This window comes from Dioscorea cayenensis, chromosome 12 (assembly GCF_009730915.1).
Source record: "Dioscorea cayenensis subsp. rotundata cultivar TDr96_F1 chromosome 12, TDr96_F1_v2_PseudoChromosome.rev07_lg8_w22 25.fasta, whole genome shotgun sequence".
NCBI classification, from domain to species: Eukaryota; Viridiplantae; Streptophyta; class Magnoliopsida; order Dioscoreales; family Dioscoreaceae; genus Dioscorea; species Dioscorea cayenensis.
The window spans coordinates 3,203,354-3,223,612 of NC_052482.1; the positions used below are offsets into that span (position 1 = coordinate 3,203,354).

General features: G+C 34.7%; 1 long non-coding RNA gene across 6 annotated transcripts; it reads left to right on the plus strand.

Annotated features, from left to right (window-relative positions):
* Nucleotides 1-9,708: 9,708 nt before the first annotated feature.
* Nucleotides 9,709-13,701, plus strand: LOC120274013. Of its 6 annotated transcripts, none has more exons than XR_005540678.1 (5): nucleotides 9,709-10,095; nucleotides 10,168-10,302; nucleotides 12,495-12,778; nucleotides 12,871-13,109; nucleotides 13,243-13,701. It is a non-coding gene; the product is annotated as an uncharacterized LOC120274013 (long non-coding RNA). The 6 variants fall into 6 exon arrangements; XR_005540682.1 differs by having other exon boundaries at nucleotides 12,532-12,787; XR_005540677.1 differs by having other exon boundaries at nucleotides 12,532-12,778.
* The last annotated feature ends 6,558 nt before the right edge of the window (nucleotides 13,702-20,259 follow it).

Consider the following 20,259-nt stretch of genomic DNA (forward strand, 5'->3'; position numbering starts at 1 on the left):
TAGAAGTATTATCCTTTTCAAATAGTTTTTCCTTTTTCTTTTTCTTGTTTATAACATTGTGATGCTTTGCAGTAATTGACATGTGTTTGTATTAGAAGATTTCAATGCTCATCTTTGCATTCAGATATTTGAAGTGCTAACCATAGGGTTTGGTACATATATTGTTCAATGACAATATGTGAATTTCTAAAAAGATTGGCTTATACCTTCAACAATATCTTTATAGGATGTTTCTGGGTAAATTTTTTAGTGGGTCACTAAACTTTAGCTCATTATTATTTTGATCATCAAACTTCAATTTGCATCAATTTGGTTATTCAACTTTAATTTGATTTCACTGAGTAGTAAATCAAGGGATTCCGGCCTCCAAATGAATGATGTGCTCTTTTTTGATGACACGGACACCTCCAATAGACTTAATAATGTGTCATGGGAAGGACTGACTCTGATATTTGAACAACCATGTAATTAATTGGCGGTTGAAATCTTATTACAAATGAAATCAAATTAAAGTTGAGTGACCAAATTGATGTAAATTGAAGTTCGATAATCAAAGTGAAAATAAGTCAAAGTTCAGTGATCTAGTAAGGAATTTGCCTATTGTTTTGTTTTAGTAAATGACATGAAATGTAAAAACTAGTTTGATTTTGGAGAATACTGATTTCTCAGGGGATAGGATTGGTATAGGATGTTTGCTTTGTTTTAGTAAATTACGTTCAATTGTTACCAGTTGGCCGCATTTTTACTGCTTTCATCGTGCAATAGCCCGTCTCATCATGGTGCAACAATCATCACAGCTAGCCGGTGAATTATGGACCAAAAATAATAGTGAAGATTAATTAATCCATGATCCATGATCCATGATCCATGATCCATTCTAAATTTAGATAGAAAGGCTAAATGGGTAATCTGACTTAATTAGAAAAACCAAGTAGGAGATTACACCTTCAGGCTCCACACTCTTCTGTGAATCAATTTGTACCCCTCTAGTGTAACTCACCTCTCCACCGTTTGCCCACCTTTGTCATACATAATTTTATATTAAGAAAAAAGCTATTTTTATTTGCAAGTTTGCACCCTACACTACCAAACCAAAAAAGCAAATGCAACTTCTTCCTCTATCCTTAAATTATCAGAGCTTTCAAAAATTAAAATTTAAAACTTAAATGAAAGTTTTTTTTACAAATTAAAAATTGACATAATTAATATTAATAAAATTTAAATAATTTAAAATTTTAAAAATCATTTATTTTATAAATAATACGGTAAACAACACAAATGGTCACCCACAGCTATTTGGGTGTTTCTATTTTAGTCACCCACTTAAAAAACGTTACGATTCAGTCACTTACATTTGCTATTATGGTTTTTTTTAGTCAACGAGTCTTACGCCGTTAATGGGGAGCCAACATGGCTTGCCACGTCGCACACACTCAGCTAACAGGTTAACATATGGATGCCATGTGGACTCCCACCCTTTCTTTCCCCCTTTCTTTTCAGTGGACAACTGTATACCTACCGTGTGAGACAAGCAACTCTTTCATCTTCTCCGACAGCAATCTAACCCTTTCTTCTCCATCACGATCCCTAATCCGCCCCATCGCACAATGACTGGAGTGGATGACACATGAATTTCCCCTTTTTCCTTCAAATGTCCTCTCCCTTGTTCGGTCAAGAGAGGATGAGCTTTGGGCGATGTCATCCACAAAGTTAATCTCTGTGGAAGAAGAGAAATATGCCATTTTATGGCTGATTTTCTCTAGTACAATCAATGAAGAAATACACAGTTAAGCTTGTGAATTTCTTTTTGTCTTTTATAGTCATTGTAATTTTTTGGCTTACAAATGTGAAATTGGTCTCAATTTTCTCTATTGTAATTTTCTGGCTTATAAATGAAGCTATAAATCTCTGCAAGATTATAAAAATTGTGCTTACTTGGATGTTAAAATAGGGTAATACTCCATATGAACAAGGTAAATTGCTTTTATCTTGTGTTAAATCCCTGCAGAAATTAAAAGCTTCTACAAAAATTCAATATGTATGTAAAAATATACAAAATACCATTCAGATTTGGAACACTTTGTTCATAAATGATCATTCCTAGTGGTCATATGTCATTTGTTCACAAAATATGAAACTTCTATAGTATAATATTGTAATACTTAAAGACAAAATAGACAATGATGCTACTGGTTGCATGTTTCTAAAACAAGAAATAAAAGCAAAAAAGCCATATGCTATTTGACATACTACTTTGCAAAAGATGGAATTAGTTAATGTGTGCACATTTTGCACAATTTCCCTAGTAGTAATTCTCCTGGTTTTTATCCTTACATTGCCTTGTCCTACTTGGTTCTTTAGCATTGCTGGGTAATGGGGGTATCTTCCTCTTCCCTTTAGCCAAATACCTTCAGGGGACTTGTCTTCTTTGTTGTCTATGTTGTTGACTAGGTGGATTTGCAATAGGCGCAGCCATAGAACTTTCTTCTCTGTAAACAACTTGTGAGGAACCCTTTAACATAGTCTCAGATAACATAAGTTAGAAAATCAATTGCCAATTAAGATTATAAAAAAGGTTTGTGCCTAAGTAACTCACATCTAGAATCCATCTTACAGTCACTCTAGATGGCTGAGTTGAACCACCCTCATTTTGAATTGGTACAGTACATCTCTACAAAATAAAATTCTTGGAATTGTGTTAAAGCAGAACACTATTGCACATCAATTTCTAGTTTTGTATTCATTTGAATTACCTTGGGTGGTATGGTCTCTTCCTGGTTAGTTCCACAATTTATGTTAGCCTGCTATAGAAAATAGAATGTTAGAATTTATGTTAACTGGACATTATATCATTACAATGGTTATATACAAAATTTAAATAAGATATAAACTAATTCAATAACTATATGTAAGCCCACCCATCCACATACATAATTTTGTGGTTTAGTAACTAATGCTAATGATCAAACTATCCATTCATATCATCTATTTAATCAAGCAATTTGACAAATCATTTCACAATCAAATAAATTCCTTTCTTATCAATGAGTACTCATACTTTGTTTCTTTCTAATCTCTGAGTTTGAAGTGAAAGTGTATTCATAAAAGTTCTTCCATTCAACTCTACTGATAATGGATATGCAAATGCAATGAAAACCATGTGAGATAATTGCGATAAAGAGAATATTGTAACAAGAAAAGCCAAGGCAAATGGTACATATGATACACGACCATGATACTTTTTCGCTTTAAAAAGCATTCCTTGATTTTCTTGATCTTTATCTGAAGCAAGGCCTAGTGTGTAATACCTGGTGTTCGGGCTGGATCTAACCTAAGAGGTAATTTGGTAAATTATTGAAATTTTTTTGTTGCCAAAATAGTAAATTTTTTTCAAATTAAGATGATAGTTAAAATCATAGATTTTTAATTCAATCTCAATTTTTTATAAGCCCTTGGTCTTAAACCTTTCCTATATCACTATAGTTTAATTCCTAGATCATATAAGGGTGTTTTGTAATTTTTGCCTTGGGTGACTATTTAATCAAATTTTAAAACCCTGGCTATTTTTTTCCTTCAGCTGAAAATTTTCTTTTCCCATCGACAGCCGATCCTATCCATTGTCTTCTTCCTCCTTCTCTAATAAGGTAAGAGTTCATGCCTTAGTTTAATTTGATAGAGTTTAGAGATAATGGTGTTTAGAATTGTAGTTGATGATTGCTTGACTAAATTAGTTCATAATTAGGGATTCTGAAATATTAATTTGGTTAATTCATGGGCCTCACATTGCTTTTATGGTGGGATTTTTGCATCGTAAAATGTGTATCTCATGTTGAATCCTGTTTGTGGGATATATATATATATATAATTGGATTCATATTTTTTGCTTTAGAAAAGTCAAGATTAGTTTGTTGGTACTGTAATGATTAGGTAATTTCATTAGTAAATAGTTAAGGTTTAATTAATCCTCACTAATCATATCATATATTTACAGTGCACTTTAAAATCAGAATATGGTCTTTTAATTTTATATTTGAATTGCTTTAAAACCAAGATTTAGGTGTATTTAATTTTACTTGCTATTTTATGCAAATATAAATAGTTTTGATCGTTGCACTTAATTGATCTTTGTTTAGAGAAGTGTTAAAGTAGAGATAGAAAAGTGGGGTTTTGGTTGTCGTCTTTAACCGATCTAATTAAGTCTAAGTAAGCTCCATTAATAGTTAATGTAATTTTCATGCATTACTAGTAGGATTAGTAATGTTTATTTTTTTTATGCATTCACACATCCTCAGTTAAGTTTTATTTTTTTTATTTATTTAAAATTTTATAGGTAATGAAACCTCTGTCAAAGGCAAAGAGTGGAGTAGTAGTCAGGCTTGAGATCTTAGACCTACGGGTCTAAGCATTGTGAGTGGATACTTTCTCTGGTATTGTTTTAAAATGGTTTTATCCTTATCTGCAATGAAATTTATTTATGAACCAAGTTTTCTTTTATCATGTTGTTGCCAATAGGCAAGATGTTTCAATAGTGGTTTTATGGTATCTATTCATAACATGGTTTCCATCGGGCTTGCGAATATGGTTTGATAATGTGTTATGATATCAGAGATGATGGTTTTAGTGACATACTGGAAAGTAAAATATCATGTAATTATTCTTTTTAGTTGTATGTATATATAGATATAGTTTTTATGGATATTGGTGACTGTGAGCCTATGGCTCAGCTACTACAGTAGTGGTCTCCAAGGTCCAACTTAGTGAGAGGCGGCGTGGTAGACTGGTTGACTTATGATACCCATTCAGGAGGCTTGGAGAAAACCTGAATTGGGAGTGGGTGGAAACATCCACTGATTCTGAGACACCATGTTTCACCACATGAGTGGATTCAGTGGCCAACATCAAGTTGGGCTATATATATTTAAAATATATAAATAACTTTGACGGTTCCATTCTTAACTACGACGGTGGTTGAGTTTGGGAATGATTTATTGGCCAGCCTTTTTTTTAAGTTGAACTTCTTTATTGGATATTGATGTATTTTGTTTATGAAACTTTTATCGGCATATATTTGTTGCTCAGAACTATGTTAACCACTAGTTTTCATTCCTTGTGCTGAAACTTTTGAAATGTGTATTTCGTGTTGTAGTATTTTTTATGATGTATTTATTTTAAAAAAAAGTCATATGGAACCCTGTTAACCACTCACTGAGTAAATTTGTTACTCATCTACTCTACCTTATTTCTTTTCCAGGTGGTGATTGTTAGAGTTGCGGCACTAAGTTATTGTGCTGGGCAACATTTTCCTCTTACCATTTTTTTCAAGTTGATTGTAGGTTAGGTTACATTCTCATTGTTGGACTTGATAGTCGGATCCACTATTGTGTAATAAATGATTTACTATTTGTCAATTCTTGCATTGTCTTCAATATTTCCCAAATGCTAAACATGTTGATGTTATCTTATGTTATTTAAAATTTCTTTTTAAATGAGTTTCGCATGCGTATTTAGTTGTGTAAAATGTTACAGGATGTTTAAGCCTTATGATGTTCTCAGATTAGGTGGGTGTTCATATCACCTTGTTGGAATATCATGGCGATTGCCACGTACCTCGACCGTGGGCCGGGTCATGACATAGTGTAGGTAGATAAAGTGCTTCCTTTCATAATATGTTATTATACTTATAAAACAGATTTAGAATCTAACTACAGTTGTTCCCACTAATGAATGTTGATTATCTTCATAAATAAGCTAATCAACTAAGTAGCAAAGAAACATGTATCAAGAAAAAAAAATTAAAAAGGAATTGTCTAAAGGAAAATGATGAGGTGCAAAAGGAATCACTCTAAATCAATCTTAATAGAATTGAAGCTGTTGGAATGTAATAGTCTCTTTGTGGATGACATGTTTAGACAAATCATGGTTCTTTATTCTAAGAACATCGTATCAATGATATTGATGAGTTATGAATCACATGCATCTGGTTCATGAGATCATAACCAAAGTACAAATATAGTGATGGAAATAATGGACAAATTTAGGAAATGAAAATAAAAAAATACAACATATGCCAGAGCTAATATATATCAAATTTAGGAATATGTTGGTTTTTAAGCAACAAGATTAAAAAACAACATATTCCTTTCTTTAAAAAACATAAGACGCTCGAAGGCCTTCCTAAATAAATCATTATTCAAATTAAGATCCTTTTTTAGTAAACATAACCTATCTAGCACAAAATGGCTACAATCAATAAGAGCTTGAAGAGTTAGGTATATGTACCAGCCTTCCCTTTTTGTTCGTAATGCCTCCACTCCAGTTGTTGTGCGATGGGCAGATTAGGGTTCATGATGGAGAAGAAAAAGTTGTATTGCTCTTGGAGAAGATGAAAGAGTTGCTTGTCTCACATGACAACTATATAGTTGTCCATTGAAAAGAAAAGGGGGGAAAAAGAGTTGGCGTCCACATGGCTTATGTGTTAACCTGATTTGCTGAGCATGTGCGACATGGCAAGTTACGTCGCTCCCCATTAACGCCGTAAGGCTCGGTGACTAAAAAAACATAATAACAAATGTAAATGACAAAATCATAATTTTTTAAGGTGGGTGACTAAAACAGAAACACCCAAATAGGTGGATGACCATTTGTGTTATTTACCCTAAATAATAATAAGTGCTTATTAATATTAATTATTAAAAATATTATGATAAATATGAACAAAGATCAAATCATAAAATACGGAAAGAAATAACATATCATAGTTCTAAAAACTAAAGTGTTTTGTTTAAAGATGGAGTGTTGGGATGCATGGTGGGCCAAACATATATAGATGAAGCCCATATTTGTTATAATAATTAAAAAAAAATGAAAAAAAGGAGGGCATTTTCAAGCATAGAAATGATAAGAAAAGAGGAGGTTGGATGGATTGAAGCAAGTTTCACTTTTGATTTTGCTTAATCTTATTACTTCTATTGTATTTGGATCAAGTTAATAAATTTTGGGAGCAGTTGTGGAGGGTCACTTCTCTAGTTGTTCTTGATGTGCTCATTAAAAAAAAAAACAAATTTCTTCTACTGAGATATTTCTCAATTATTGATATTATCAAGCCTTTATCTACTTGAGGGTTTTTTTTGTATTTGTTAATATGATAATATATTTGATTTGAAGTTTAGATCAGTGATTTTTCCTTATGCACTGGGAGGTTTTCAATGAAAATCAAGTATCTCATTGTTGCTGGATATTCTTTATGTTTATTGTCTTGATTGTGTATTTGATTTGGCTAGAAATTATCTAATTTGATACATGTTTACTTTGTTCCAGATTAATTTTCTGTGTGGTCTTCTATGTCCTAATGTTTTGTAATTCTTGATTTTAATAAATAATAGTTTATCCAACTTTTTTTTTAAGTTGAACTTATGCATTTGGCATTATTTGTTTGTAAAGAGTCTGAAAACCCAACATGCAAAGCAATGCTATCTAAGCGGAAGAAAATTATTAATTGTTCATGTTTTATAGCGCTACACTCTCTCTCGTCTGTCATTGCTTTTAACTCTCCTTCGTAGGCTTCATTATGTTTTTTTAATTTTTCTTTACATTTGGACAAGGGTCTTTTGGCCGGTCTGCTTTGCAACATCCTTAGCATTTCTCCACGCAAGTTATATATAACCCTCACCTCCCTGCTCCAAACATAGTACTAACACCATGGCTTCAACGTCAACCAGTTCTCCTCCTCTTCCTTTGTTATTCGATCTATTTTTAAAATCCTCAATGGATTTCATGGTTTCAAACCCAAGGGACGCTACTTCTTCTTCTGCTCTTCTTCTCATCGTTAGTACTACTTTGTACATTTCAAAATCTCATGTTGAAGATCTTATTCACACTATTGAATATCTCTTCAACCAAGGTCTCATTACTCTCCAAGTCTCCACCAAACAAGAAGTGAATCCCACCACCACACTGGCCACGATGGAAAGCCTCATGGCTGCCATTTCCCGCACAACTGACCATTCCTCCGAGTGCATCACCCAGAGCGCTCTAGAAGACCTCCGTCAGCTAAGTCTACAATCGCAACAGCTTCAAAAGAAACTCGCCAAGAATAATTCTAGGGCTAGTTACTTAGGTATTACCTCAACTGTTGTTGTCGGTGTGGCTGCTTGTGTTGTGCCAGTGGCAAGCATTATCACGGTGCAACCATTATCGCAGCTTTTCAGCACATTATGGAAAGAACGGATGATCAGTCCATTAGAAAGAAAGCTGAAGGTTGTTGAACTCATTCCAGGATCATCAAGGTTGGTCAGATGAAGGACATGGTTCAAATGTTGAAGGTTACTCAGTATGCATGATGGATAACAAGGCACCTTGGTTATTATGTTACTATTTACGTACGTTTGCATGAGAATGGCTACCAGTCAACCTGTTGGTTTGGTTATAGTGCTAGTCAGTCTCCTATTTGATTTTTTACTTTATTGCATGTAAACAGTGTCAAGTTTGACTCCTTTTGTATGTTCTCTCTTATGATAGAGACTCACTATGTACTACATTAAACATGAAGTTTGAATATCACTTAGCACTTCCTGAACTTCATCCGCTACCTTTGTTCCTATCACACTGAACTCCTTAACATCTCCATTCTCATTGCATCATCCACCTCAACAGTGGTATCAGAGACAGGTTAAGCATGTCCGAGAACAGTTCCACTCCAACTAATGTTCCTATCTTCAAAGATGAGAACTTCAACCTATGGAGCCTTAAAATGAAGACCATATTCCGATCCAAATGACTTTGGAGCACGGTGGAGAATGGATTCAGTGAAGAAGGAGAAGAGGAAGTTGTTGAACGGAGACGAGAAGCTGATGCATGTGCTCTGTATCTTATACAACAAGCGGTAGATGAGAAAATCCTCATTCGAATCACAGAGGCCCTAACAGCTAAACAAGCATGGGATATCCTGCAGACTGAGTTTCAAGGAGGCTCAAAAATCCTCTCCGTCAAACTCTACTCCCTTAAGTCGAAGCTAGAGACGCTGAGAATGAAGAACGGTGAAAAGGTCCAAGATTACATAACAATGGTCTTGGATATTGTCTATCAGCTGAGGGTACTTGGTGAATCCATGGAAGAGACGGCTGTGGTTGGAAAAATACTGCGAAGTCTCAATCCAACATTTAAACATGTTGTTTCCTCCATCGTGGAAGCCAAAGACCTTGGAAAACTCACTATCGAAGAACTAAGTAGCTCACTCAAAGGACATGAAACTATACTTATGCTGTCCGCCGGAGAGGAGGAAACAAGACTCCAAGCAATGATCAGTGAGTTTGGCGAAGCGAAAAGACAATGCCAAACATCAGGGAAAGCTCTTGGAGGAAGTGGAGAAAGCTTTGGTGGACTCCCTAGCTCAGCTGCGGTTGGTTGAGCTAGAGATTGAAAATCTAAGCTTTGTTGATGCTTTCCTGCTAGAGCTGAATGTTCACCTATGATGACGTCCGAGGATGACGTGTATGATTGTGTATTTAATTTCCTATTTCTGAATTTTTTTTAAATTTTTTTTGTTATTTTCTCTAGTGTATCTCAATAACCAATGGAAAAAATAATTTAACAAATATTTATATTTTACTCAAAAAAAATATAATAATTATAATAATATAATGATTGGGACAGGAGAAAAAGATGAAAGCTATATAAAGAAAGGAGAAGCCTTTAGTCATAACTAAAAAAATTAAAATTAAAAAAAAAACTGTGGGTCCCCCGCGGCTGCCGGAGTTCTTCCGCCGAGAATGCGCCGTCGTCAGTCCCGGATCCTGCTCCAGGTGGAGGCGGAACTTGGCGAAGGCGATGGTTTGGTTCATTGAACTGGGGATGCAAACCTGACAACATGAGCACGTCGTTGACGATGGATCTGAAAATTCTTCAACCGCTCCCTAGTTGAGCTCGCCCACTTTCGTCTTCAGTGAGAAGGGGCCGGCGTCGGGGGCTGGATTCAGCATCTGGCGGAGGCGGAGCGTGCAGAACTCGACGTTGATGATGGATTTGGAGATCGAGATCGTTTGACGACTCTGGAGGATAAAAAGTTCCAATAACGCGCTCTGATCCTATGGGAGAAAGGTACCAATTTTCACGAATTCTTCATGTGAATTTGGGAATAGATCATCGGGTTTAATCGGTGTTGCGTTCCAGGAGGGATAAAATTGGGGGCTTATGTTAAACCTCCAGAGCAGTGAGGAGGACAGGGATGACAGCGGTGTTGACCCCTCCGTTGCTTGATCCATTAGACAGCCATGATCTCATGCTCACCTCCACCCAGGTGAATCGGTAATTCTACTTTGTTTATACTTTCATTTTTCTGGGTATTTTGGTTGACACGCCTTTCATACATCCAAATCCAAGCGTTTGCTTGGATGAAATTTTGGTTTTTGGCTTGAATGTGTGGTTGTGGATATGGATTGATTTATAAAAGGGATCTATTTTATATGATATTTGCTTTGTTTTAGTAAATTACTTGATGAAAAATAAAAGAAAATTGCATTTTGCCAATGAGGTTTTCTCAGCAGTTAGATTTGGTCTAGGGTTTGCTTGGATTGGGTGAAAACAGAGGGATGTATCTGGAGTTCAATTCTTGCACTTGATGCTGCTGTCCCTCCCTCCTTAATAAGATTGATTGAAATTTTGGCGTTTATTAGTGAATTCTTTCACTCATTCTTGATTTTGAATAAGTTATCTCTATTTATGGGTAAGAAATTACCTATACCTACTATTCACTACACAGCTTATTTTGTTTTCCAGTTATCATAATAATGCTGCACCTTACTTGCTAAGTCGGATGTTAATTGTTAAAGCTTATGAGTAGAGTCTATGTATGTTGATTTCACTATGTTCTATTTGCCTTGGTTTTTCATTGTTTGGAGGCTTGGGGCCACTAGGAACACAAAGATTATTATAATAATTATGTCATGCATAAAAATTGTTCCTGGTTATTTTTAGTAAATTCTGACACATGAATAAAAATGGCTAGATGTTGAAGAATCCTCCCGTAGACTGCAGGCTGCAAAAAATTTTGTAGTAGTTGTAGTAGAAGTAATACCTTGCTTTAGTCTTAGTCTTCAGTAATATATCAAACATTAGTGCTTCAATTTGTTTTCCAGAACTGCACCAGTTTCATCATGCAGGGAAAAAATTGCAGAAGTCTACTTTTCCAAAGTGATTCAAGGTCAACTGTGTGCCTTTATTTTGTTTCGCTTGATCAAGTTTAGTTAATATATTAATTCTAATCTCAGCAAACTGTATTTATGAGAATAATGAGACAAAAATGTTTTATTTCCATGCCATTTAGTTAACTAAAATGCCAATCTAATCTATTCTATTAGATGCCTTATTATTTGTTTCATTTGTTGGTACCCTATTCAATTCTATTAAAGATCTTATTTTGTGAAAGAGTATCAGAATCTAAATTGATTCTTGAGCTATGAAATATAAAGCTAGAAATCGAGACAGAAGTAAAGTTGCTATAAAATTGTCTCAGAATGCTTTCGCTGAAATTTTGCAAGTTGGTATCTGAAACTAATTTTGCATGTTGCAAGTTGGTATCTGAAACTAATTTTGCATGTTGTTTTCATCTTTTTTAACTATAGTTTGGTGATCATTCGATTCATTCCCTTTTCAGCTTCACAGGGTTTATTTAATCTAGTGCTTTTGTTTTTCTTTCTTTTGCTTCATGCCTTTGATTTGGTTTTTTTCCTTCTAAAAATGCATCAATTTCAAATGCAGCAAATACTATGGCTAATATTGATCAGAGTACATCAACCGAGAAAAATATTAACAAAACTACCTTTCCAATGGATTCGAGGTCATTGATGCATCTTTATTTTAAAAAAAAAATTGATAGGTGCTCTTTTTTATATTCTAGAAAGACATTTACCTCCCAACCTAAAAACAATATGCACTTTTTGAACTTAATGAATGAGAATGTTTCCTTTGACTAGCTTTTAGTTTTCGGCCCTAACAAAGAATTAAATTTTCTAGCTTATCTTGTATTTGTTTGTGGGAGTTAAATTCGCAGTTATGGTTATTTTCACAAATTATGTTTATTCTATCCTTTTAAATTGTTGCACTGGGCTTCCCTCATGATATTGCTTTGGATTGACAATGTTGATTTATTTCAGATTTTCCTCCACTATTAAAGAATATCTTGGTTATTAACAAGCATTTGCTGGCTTAAAAAAGGCATTTTGATTGTCCCATGGCTTTGTTGGGCTCTTTGCTTTTGTCTTTACTATTTTCTTGTTCTGATGTTCTTTATGTCTGCCCTGCCTCAGTGAGTATTAAGTTGTTCAGTACATTGAATCATAAATTAATTTTTTTTAATTTTCAAGTGATTATAGGTTCATGGCTTCCAATAATGGTAACCCTTATGATATTGTGGGGACCTCTGATTTAAAAGATTTAGTTTCCAGCTCACTGCTTGTAGTTTCATTATGCTTCTTTTTTCACTTTGCATAATATTGCAGGAAGATATGCTATTGATGCCATCTAATTATGCTCTAGATAGGTGACTTTGAGATGCATGTGTCAATGGGACATGTCTACTCCAAATGCTTTGGTTCCTACTATGTATCCAAATGTCCTACTGACTCAAACACCACCAATTCCAAGCAAACCAGTGTCTGAATTAGGTCCTTTACCTCCAGCTGCACCACAGAAAGCATATCAGATACCTCTAAGTCCATTTGTCCATGGATAAATGTCCCATCTACAAAAGATGCAAAGTCAGCTGCGATGGGGACTTCAGGAGGTAACATATGTTAGTGTAGCTTCCACCACAGTATGAGCTTCACTAGTCATTTTGCTAATATAATTGTTTGATCATGATGTTTATGCACACAGTGGCTTCTAGGTTGAATATTGGAAGGGAAAAGCAACCTTCTAGAAGAAAAGTGGTAACTAACAAGCAGTTTGTCAAATGTTTTGTCAAGTTGTCCTGCATTCTTGTGGTGATATTCCTTGCCAAAACAATAACAAGATCTCCTCACTATTTAGCAGTTCACTAACAACAAAGAGCTATGATCAAAGACGGGCTTCTCGTGCCACTGGAGAAGCTCTTAAGATCCTCTACCAAGATAGAGGTACGCTTAACAACACACAGAATTATAGTCATCCCATGGCCATAGAAAGTGCCAATTGGAAACTTTTATAAATAATATTGCTGTTGTTTTGATGGTTTATCTTTCTATTCACATTTTTCTTTTCAATTTGCAGAAGCAGTGGGGCATGGAGATCCTCTTATTGCTGTATGGCCGCTTTTTTTGGTATCAACTAAGCTGTTGTGCAATTGCATGGTCCTTTATGTTAAATATTGGCTTGATAACCTTGGGATGAAGCCAAATCTTGATCTCTTTTAATCCAACGGTCTAGATTGCTCTATTGTTTATATAGGGTTATATTTGTTGGGTGTTGTGTCATGAGAGAAAAGAGAGAGAGATAGAAAGGGAGAGTTCTTTTGTATTTGGAGAGTGGAAAGAGTGGTGCCTCTTGTTCTTACTTGATCTCATTAAAGCAAGGTAAGACTTTTGTTTTTTGAGGTAAAGCTAGTTTTTAGAACTTAGTAATCCTCTTGTGGTTTTATGCCTATTCCTTGTACTCTTGTACTCTTGTACTCTTGTTATTTCCCCATGATATAGTGAAGCATTGTTCTCCCGTGGATGCAGGCTTGTTCTTAGCTGAATCACGTTAAATTGGTGTCTATTATTTTATTCTTGTGAGATTGGTTATATGTTATCCTTGCATTGCCCATTCATTATGTAATTGCTAGATATTGTGATATTGCACACCAAGTGTTCGACGAATTGTCACACTAGTTTCGCACTTCCTCACACGCAACAATTGGTATCAGAGATTCGTTCTAGAGTTATGGAGGTTGTCTAAGCTTGCAATTGAAAGAATTGGGGCTTGTAGTGGTGGTGATTCGATTTCATAGCAATAGATAAGGCATTGGAGTTTGAAAAGCTCAAGGAGGACAATTGGCCAATATGGAAGATAATGATGGAGGATCACCTTATCTATAAGGAGTTGGATCTACCACTATTGGGGAATGATGTTAAACCCTCATCTATGAATGATGAACAATGGAAGGTTCTTGATTGAAAATGTTTGTCGGTGATAAGGCCATGTATTTCACCATTCATCTTGTTTGATATTTATCAATGTAAGACCGCTCATGAACTTTTGAGTACTTTGGAGCAACCTTTTGAGCAACCATTGGGTATCAATAAGATGCATGCCATGAAGAGGTTATTTCTTTTGAAAATGAAGGATGGTGTCACGGTGCGAAAGTATGTGAATGAGTTTAACTCTATTGTGGAACAATTAAAGGCTCTAAAGGTAAATCTTGATGAAGAGGTCACTACCGTGGCAAATACAATGGGGAACAAGTTCAAGTTGAATGATGTTTTTTCATTGAGTAGTGAGGAGACTAGAAGGGCTTCTTCACAAATATCTAGTAACTCAAGTCAAGCACTAGTGGCTGGTGAAGAGGAAGGTCTCAACAAAGGAATGATGTTTTGGCTAGTAAGGGCAAGTCATAAGCAAAGGGAAGATCAAAGTCACGGGGTCGGGTTGTTACTTGTTGGTATTGCAAGAAACAAGGTCATATGAGAAATAATTGTAATCTTTTGAAGAGCAAGCGAAAAGGGAAGCAAGTTGATGGTGAAGCAAGCATAGCATCTCAAAGTGATGATGGAGTCACATTAAGCATTGCTTGTATGGTATCTTCTAACATAGATACTTGGGTGTTAGACTCCGGTGCTTCATTTCACATATGTCTGGATCAATCATTTTTCTCTAATTATAAAAAGGTTGATTGTGGTAATATCTACCTCGGCAATGATCGTGCTTGTAAAATTTTGGGCATTGGTGATGTGGTTATTATGCAAGCAAATGGGAAGGAGCATACATTGATTAATGTGAGGCATGTTCCCGAGATAACAAAAAATCTTATTTGGGCAGGGTAACTTGATAAGGCTGGTTATGTGATTACTTTTGGCAATGGATCGTGGAAAATCTCCAAGGGTTGTATGACGGTATTGAAGGGGCAAAAGGATGGAAGCTTGTATATTTTTCTTGGTTCACCTCAAAAATATATATCGGTAAGTGGGCATGATGATGTGCATGTGTGGCATAGTCGGCTTGGACATCTTAGTGAGCATGGAATGAAGGTATTGCAAGATAAAAAGCTTATTCCTTTATTTGAGAATTCATCTCTTGAATTATGTGTGCATTGCATCATGGGCAAGCAACATAGAGTAAATTTTAAGAGACATGAATCTCATGGAAAGTTGAAGGCATTGGAGTTGGTTTATTCCGATGTTTGTGGCCCTATGAATTTCAAGTCTCTTGGTGGTGCTTCTTATTTTGTCACTTTCATGGATGATTATTCCAGAAAGTGTTGGGTTTATCCATTGGCATCTAAGGGTCAAGTTTTTGAAACTTTCAAAAAGTTCAAGGCCCGTGTTGAGAAAGAAAGTGAAAGGTTTATGAAATGCTTGCAAACCGACAATGGTGGAGAGTTTTGCTCTAGTGCTTTTGATGGTTTTTGTGCTTAGAGTGGCATCAAGAGAGTGAAGACGATTCCTTACACCGCACAACAAAATGGTGTCATTGAAAGAATGAATAGGACCATTGTGGAAAGGGTAAGAAGTATGTTGTCTCACTCCGGTCTTCCTAAGTTCTTTTGGGCGGAAGCGGCAAATACGGTGGTATACCTCATCAATGGATCACCAAGTGCTCCATTGGATGGTGATGTTCTGGAAATTCTATGGAGTAGTAATAAAATCTCTTATAATCATTTAAGAGTTTTTGGTTGTGAAGCTTATATGCATGTGCTTTCCGAAAAGAGAAGTAAGCTTGATTTGAAATCAAGGAGATGTGTTTTCCTTGGTTATGGTGGTGATGATAGAGGCTATAGGTTGTGGGATCCAATTGAAAGAAGACAATTAAAAGTCGTGATGTCATATTTCATGAGAATGTGATGTTTAAAGAAAGCCATCATGAAGAACAAAAGAATGAGAAACTTGTTCGCATGCAAGTTGACTCATGTGTTCTTCATCGGCAAGTAGAAGAAATTCATTCTCAAGATCATGATGATGGAGATGGCCATGGCCATGGTGATGTTGGTGGCCATTGTAATACCCTGAACCTTTGGATATCTGTTGGAAAATGTATTGAGGGTATTACTACAGTTGCAGTAAAATTTTTCTACATAGCAATGTTGTTGAGAAACCCCAAGTGGAAAGAACAAGGACTTAAATGTGAAAGTTTCTAAAAGATTTTGGGTTAAAGAGTAATAGAAAAAGGATGGACATGAAATGTTTTTGAAAACCAAGGACTGAAAGGTAAGGCGGCAGGGATCTTTTTGAAATACTGTGTTATAATTCAGGGACCGTTGGATAGTTTATAAGGATCTTTTGGAAATACTATTTCACAATTCAGGGACCATTGGTGAACTTTTCAGGAACCTTTTTGTAAGAGATTGTATTTTCAGGGACTAACAGTAAATTTTGGCAGAAAACTTAAGTTAAGAAAAATCTAGAGTTTGATGGTTTCATCTCATTCTTCTCCTTCATACTGCTACAGTAACCCGAGGAAAAAAAATTGACGAAATGAGGAGAAAATTTGAGGTTTTTAAATAGAGGGGTTTGGAGATCGTCAAAGGGAGCTCACCGGAGGGATGGTTTTATTTGGTAAGAGCTTTTCTTGGTGTATTTTTTCATTAATGAGAGTGTATGTATGCATGTTTGCATATATGTTGAATTTGATGAAAATGATGATGGATTTGAAGAAATATTAATGAGAATGATGAAGTTGTTATTGTGAGATATTTAGATGTTGGAAAAACCTTGTATTCATGATGAATCTAGCTTGAATGGAGGATGAGATTTTCTGTTTTACTGTAGGATTACTGTAGCACCGAGATTAGGGTTTGGTTTAGTTAATTAAGTTGATGATGATAATGATGATGATAATGATGATTAGGATGTTAATGATGATGGTTGGATTGCAATTGGTTGGGTTTAGCCAAATTGATTTGGTTGGATCAAATCAAGTTGGAATTAATTTTGGTCTAAGTTTGATCAAATCAAGTTGAGTGTGGTTGGACTTGAATTGTTTGGTTAAATTGAGTGGGTTAAGACTAATTTGGGCTTGGTTTGGATGTTGGGCTAAGGATTTAGGCTGAACCAATTCAAGAAAAATTTGAGTTCGGTTGAACCAAGCTGGTTTAACAGATTTTGTATAAGAATTGGAGTTGATTCAAGGCTGGTTGGCTAGATTGAGGTTAGTTCAGTGAATTTGAGTTTGGTTCAGTGGAATTGAGGTTGGTTCAGAATGGTCTAGCCTAAATTGGGTTTATTTAAATGCAATTGGAGACCGGTTTAATTATGGAAGGTCGTGTTTTAACTGATTGGAGTGAGTGAGCCAATTAAAGAGTCGGTTATTGATTTCTTGTATTTTTTGTTGGGTTCAATTATTATTTTAGTTGTCGTATTTATTTATTTTATTTTGTTATCCTGTTAGGTGTTGATTAGGCTTGGGAGGGAGTTTCAGGTCTAGCAAAAAAACCCAAGGGAAACCAGGTGAGTTGATAGTGGTTATTATTTAAATTATTGGATAATTATTATTATTTTGGAAATAATTATTTAATGGCTAGTATTTTGGAAATGATGGTTTAATTATCTCATTTTATTATGTTTAATTGTGTACACTGTTGAAATATACTTATATTTATTATTATTTATTTGCCGTTGATGTGTCATGACGATCGTATTGATATACATGATTTTGTATAATTATATATATTTTTCAAATAGTGAAAATACACTTATATATGATTTAATTATTTGGTTCATGTGTTTATTCTTGATGGTTACATATGCTTTGATTTGGAATGATTTGTGAAACCATGTGAGCATATTAAAATGTTTTATCGGCATTATTTGTGGAATTGGTTTTCATTCCTGGTATAGGAATGGTATCATGGATCTGGACTTTACTGATTTATGCATTGTTAAACTTTTGGCATTAGCTTTGTGGAAAATAATGTTTATTTCTGAGATGTGAATGCTTGTCCTGGATAAGGATCCTGTGATATGATTAATACCGATTGCATTATTGTTGTATCTACTTGATGGTTTAGACGGTGACGGCGGGCTAAGGCCCGACTACTGCAGTAGTGGATCCTCACGGGCCAGCCTTTGGAGGTAGCATGGTGGACTTGAGTGTTGATTTCTACGATGGCCAGTTCAGGTCGGAGTGTAGAGCCCTGATTGGATATTCATCGGGTAGCCGGGGTCACCGACCGGTGAACCGATGGGTCAACGTTAAGAACATGAGTTCCTTGACGGCTCTGAACCTAGCCGCAGCCACGGAGAAGGTTAGAGAGGTTTCTAGACCATGTTATGCTGGGTGAGTGTTGGGTATTGTTTTATTTTGAATTTGAGATTTATGTTATTTTGAATTGTGATGAGGGGCGAAGCCAGCTATCGCTCTTAGGAGGGCAGTCCCTCACAAAACTTGTGTTTTCTGAGAAATCCGATTTGATGTTGATTTATGATGAATTTATGTTTCAAAAGCTCTTTAAAGTTGTATTTTTCTAAAATTCTAATATTTGTAAAAGTTGGGAAATTATTTGAGAATTGATGTTTATACACTTTATTAAACTACACTAAATTATCTGAAATTATTGAGCCACTATCGACCAACTCAACGTGATGTAGTTGCAGGAGCAGGACCCTAGTAGATCATTGTTCGACTATAGAGCTAGTCAGGGTTGAGTCCAAGATTGCAGTGGGTCACATACCTTTTTTTCTATTTGTTGTTGTCGTGATCTTTTAGCGGTTGTACCCGTAAATTTGAGTAATTACCAAATTAATTAATGTGAGTTCAAACTTAGCTAAATCTTGAATTTATTTAACTGTTATTTGTTGAGCTCAACTCTGACCTGAGAACTTAATTTTATTTGACTTAAAATAAAAATCGTGCTAGAGTTTTAGGTCGTAACTTGTTAAGCCAAAAATCTCATTCATACTAATATATTTATACCATTGTTAATCAGTTTATTAGAGTTATCAATTTTTTATAATTAATGATTCAAATACTTTATTTTTTATTTTTGACTTAATAATTTTTTAGAAGACCTCGAACAAAATATCGAGAGCCCTATAAAAGATATATAGATCTCTTTCGAAAGTTTTTTTCATTAACCTCTGTTAGTAAATACTTTAATTTTAATTATTAAATATTTAATAGTACTAACTCTCTAAATTGTTATTACCGTGAGAATTTTAAATATGTTTTCCGTATTTATTTTAAATTTTAATAATAACTTTAAAAATAAAAAATTGGACTCATTGACTGCTTAACTTGGGATCACCTTTAACCAAAAACTCATCTTGAAATTTTTATGCTATTTTTTATCCATATTTTTCAAAATACTTTTAGAGGGTGGATGAGCCACAACTTTCAATCAATTTTATGAGATGGTGTTGATCCTCAACTTGCCATTTGTAAAGAAAATGAGTTACGAATTTTTTAATTTAAAAATTATTTTAAAAGATCTATTTGTCATTAATATATTAAAGTAAAAATTATTTTGATAAACAAATAACAAATAATTATATAACTTTTATGCTTATAACGAAATGATTTGTTCTTTATCCAATATTAAATAATAATATATTTAATTTAAAAATTATGTAGGTGTTTATATGAAAATCAATTATAATTAATTAATTATCAAAGGGCTCATAGCATAGGTACTTGGCCTTATTTCCGAAAACAAGAATAAAATATGTTGAGTTCAAGAGTCAGTGAAAACAATAATAGTAACGGGTAGCCACAACTTGTGGATACTTGCTCGGAGCCCATACCTCCCTTCCTAGGCTAAGGGTGTACACGGGTTGGATGATTAATTCATGTGCGCCCTTAAAAAAAATCAATTATAAATATATGTGAACACTTTTTTTATTTAAATTTTTGGGTAAATTTTTTAGTAAGTCACCAATTTTTGCTCAATTTCACTTTGATCAATGAACTTCAATTTGTATCAATTTGATCACTCAATTTTTAATCCATTTCATTGGGTAGTAAATCAAGGGATTTCAACCTCCAAATGAATGATGTGGCCCTTTTTTGATGACGTGGACACCTCCAATAGATTTAATAATGTGTCAATGGGAGGACTGACTTAGATTTTTAGACAGTCATGTAATCAATTGGGGGTTG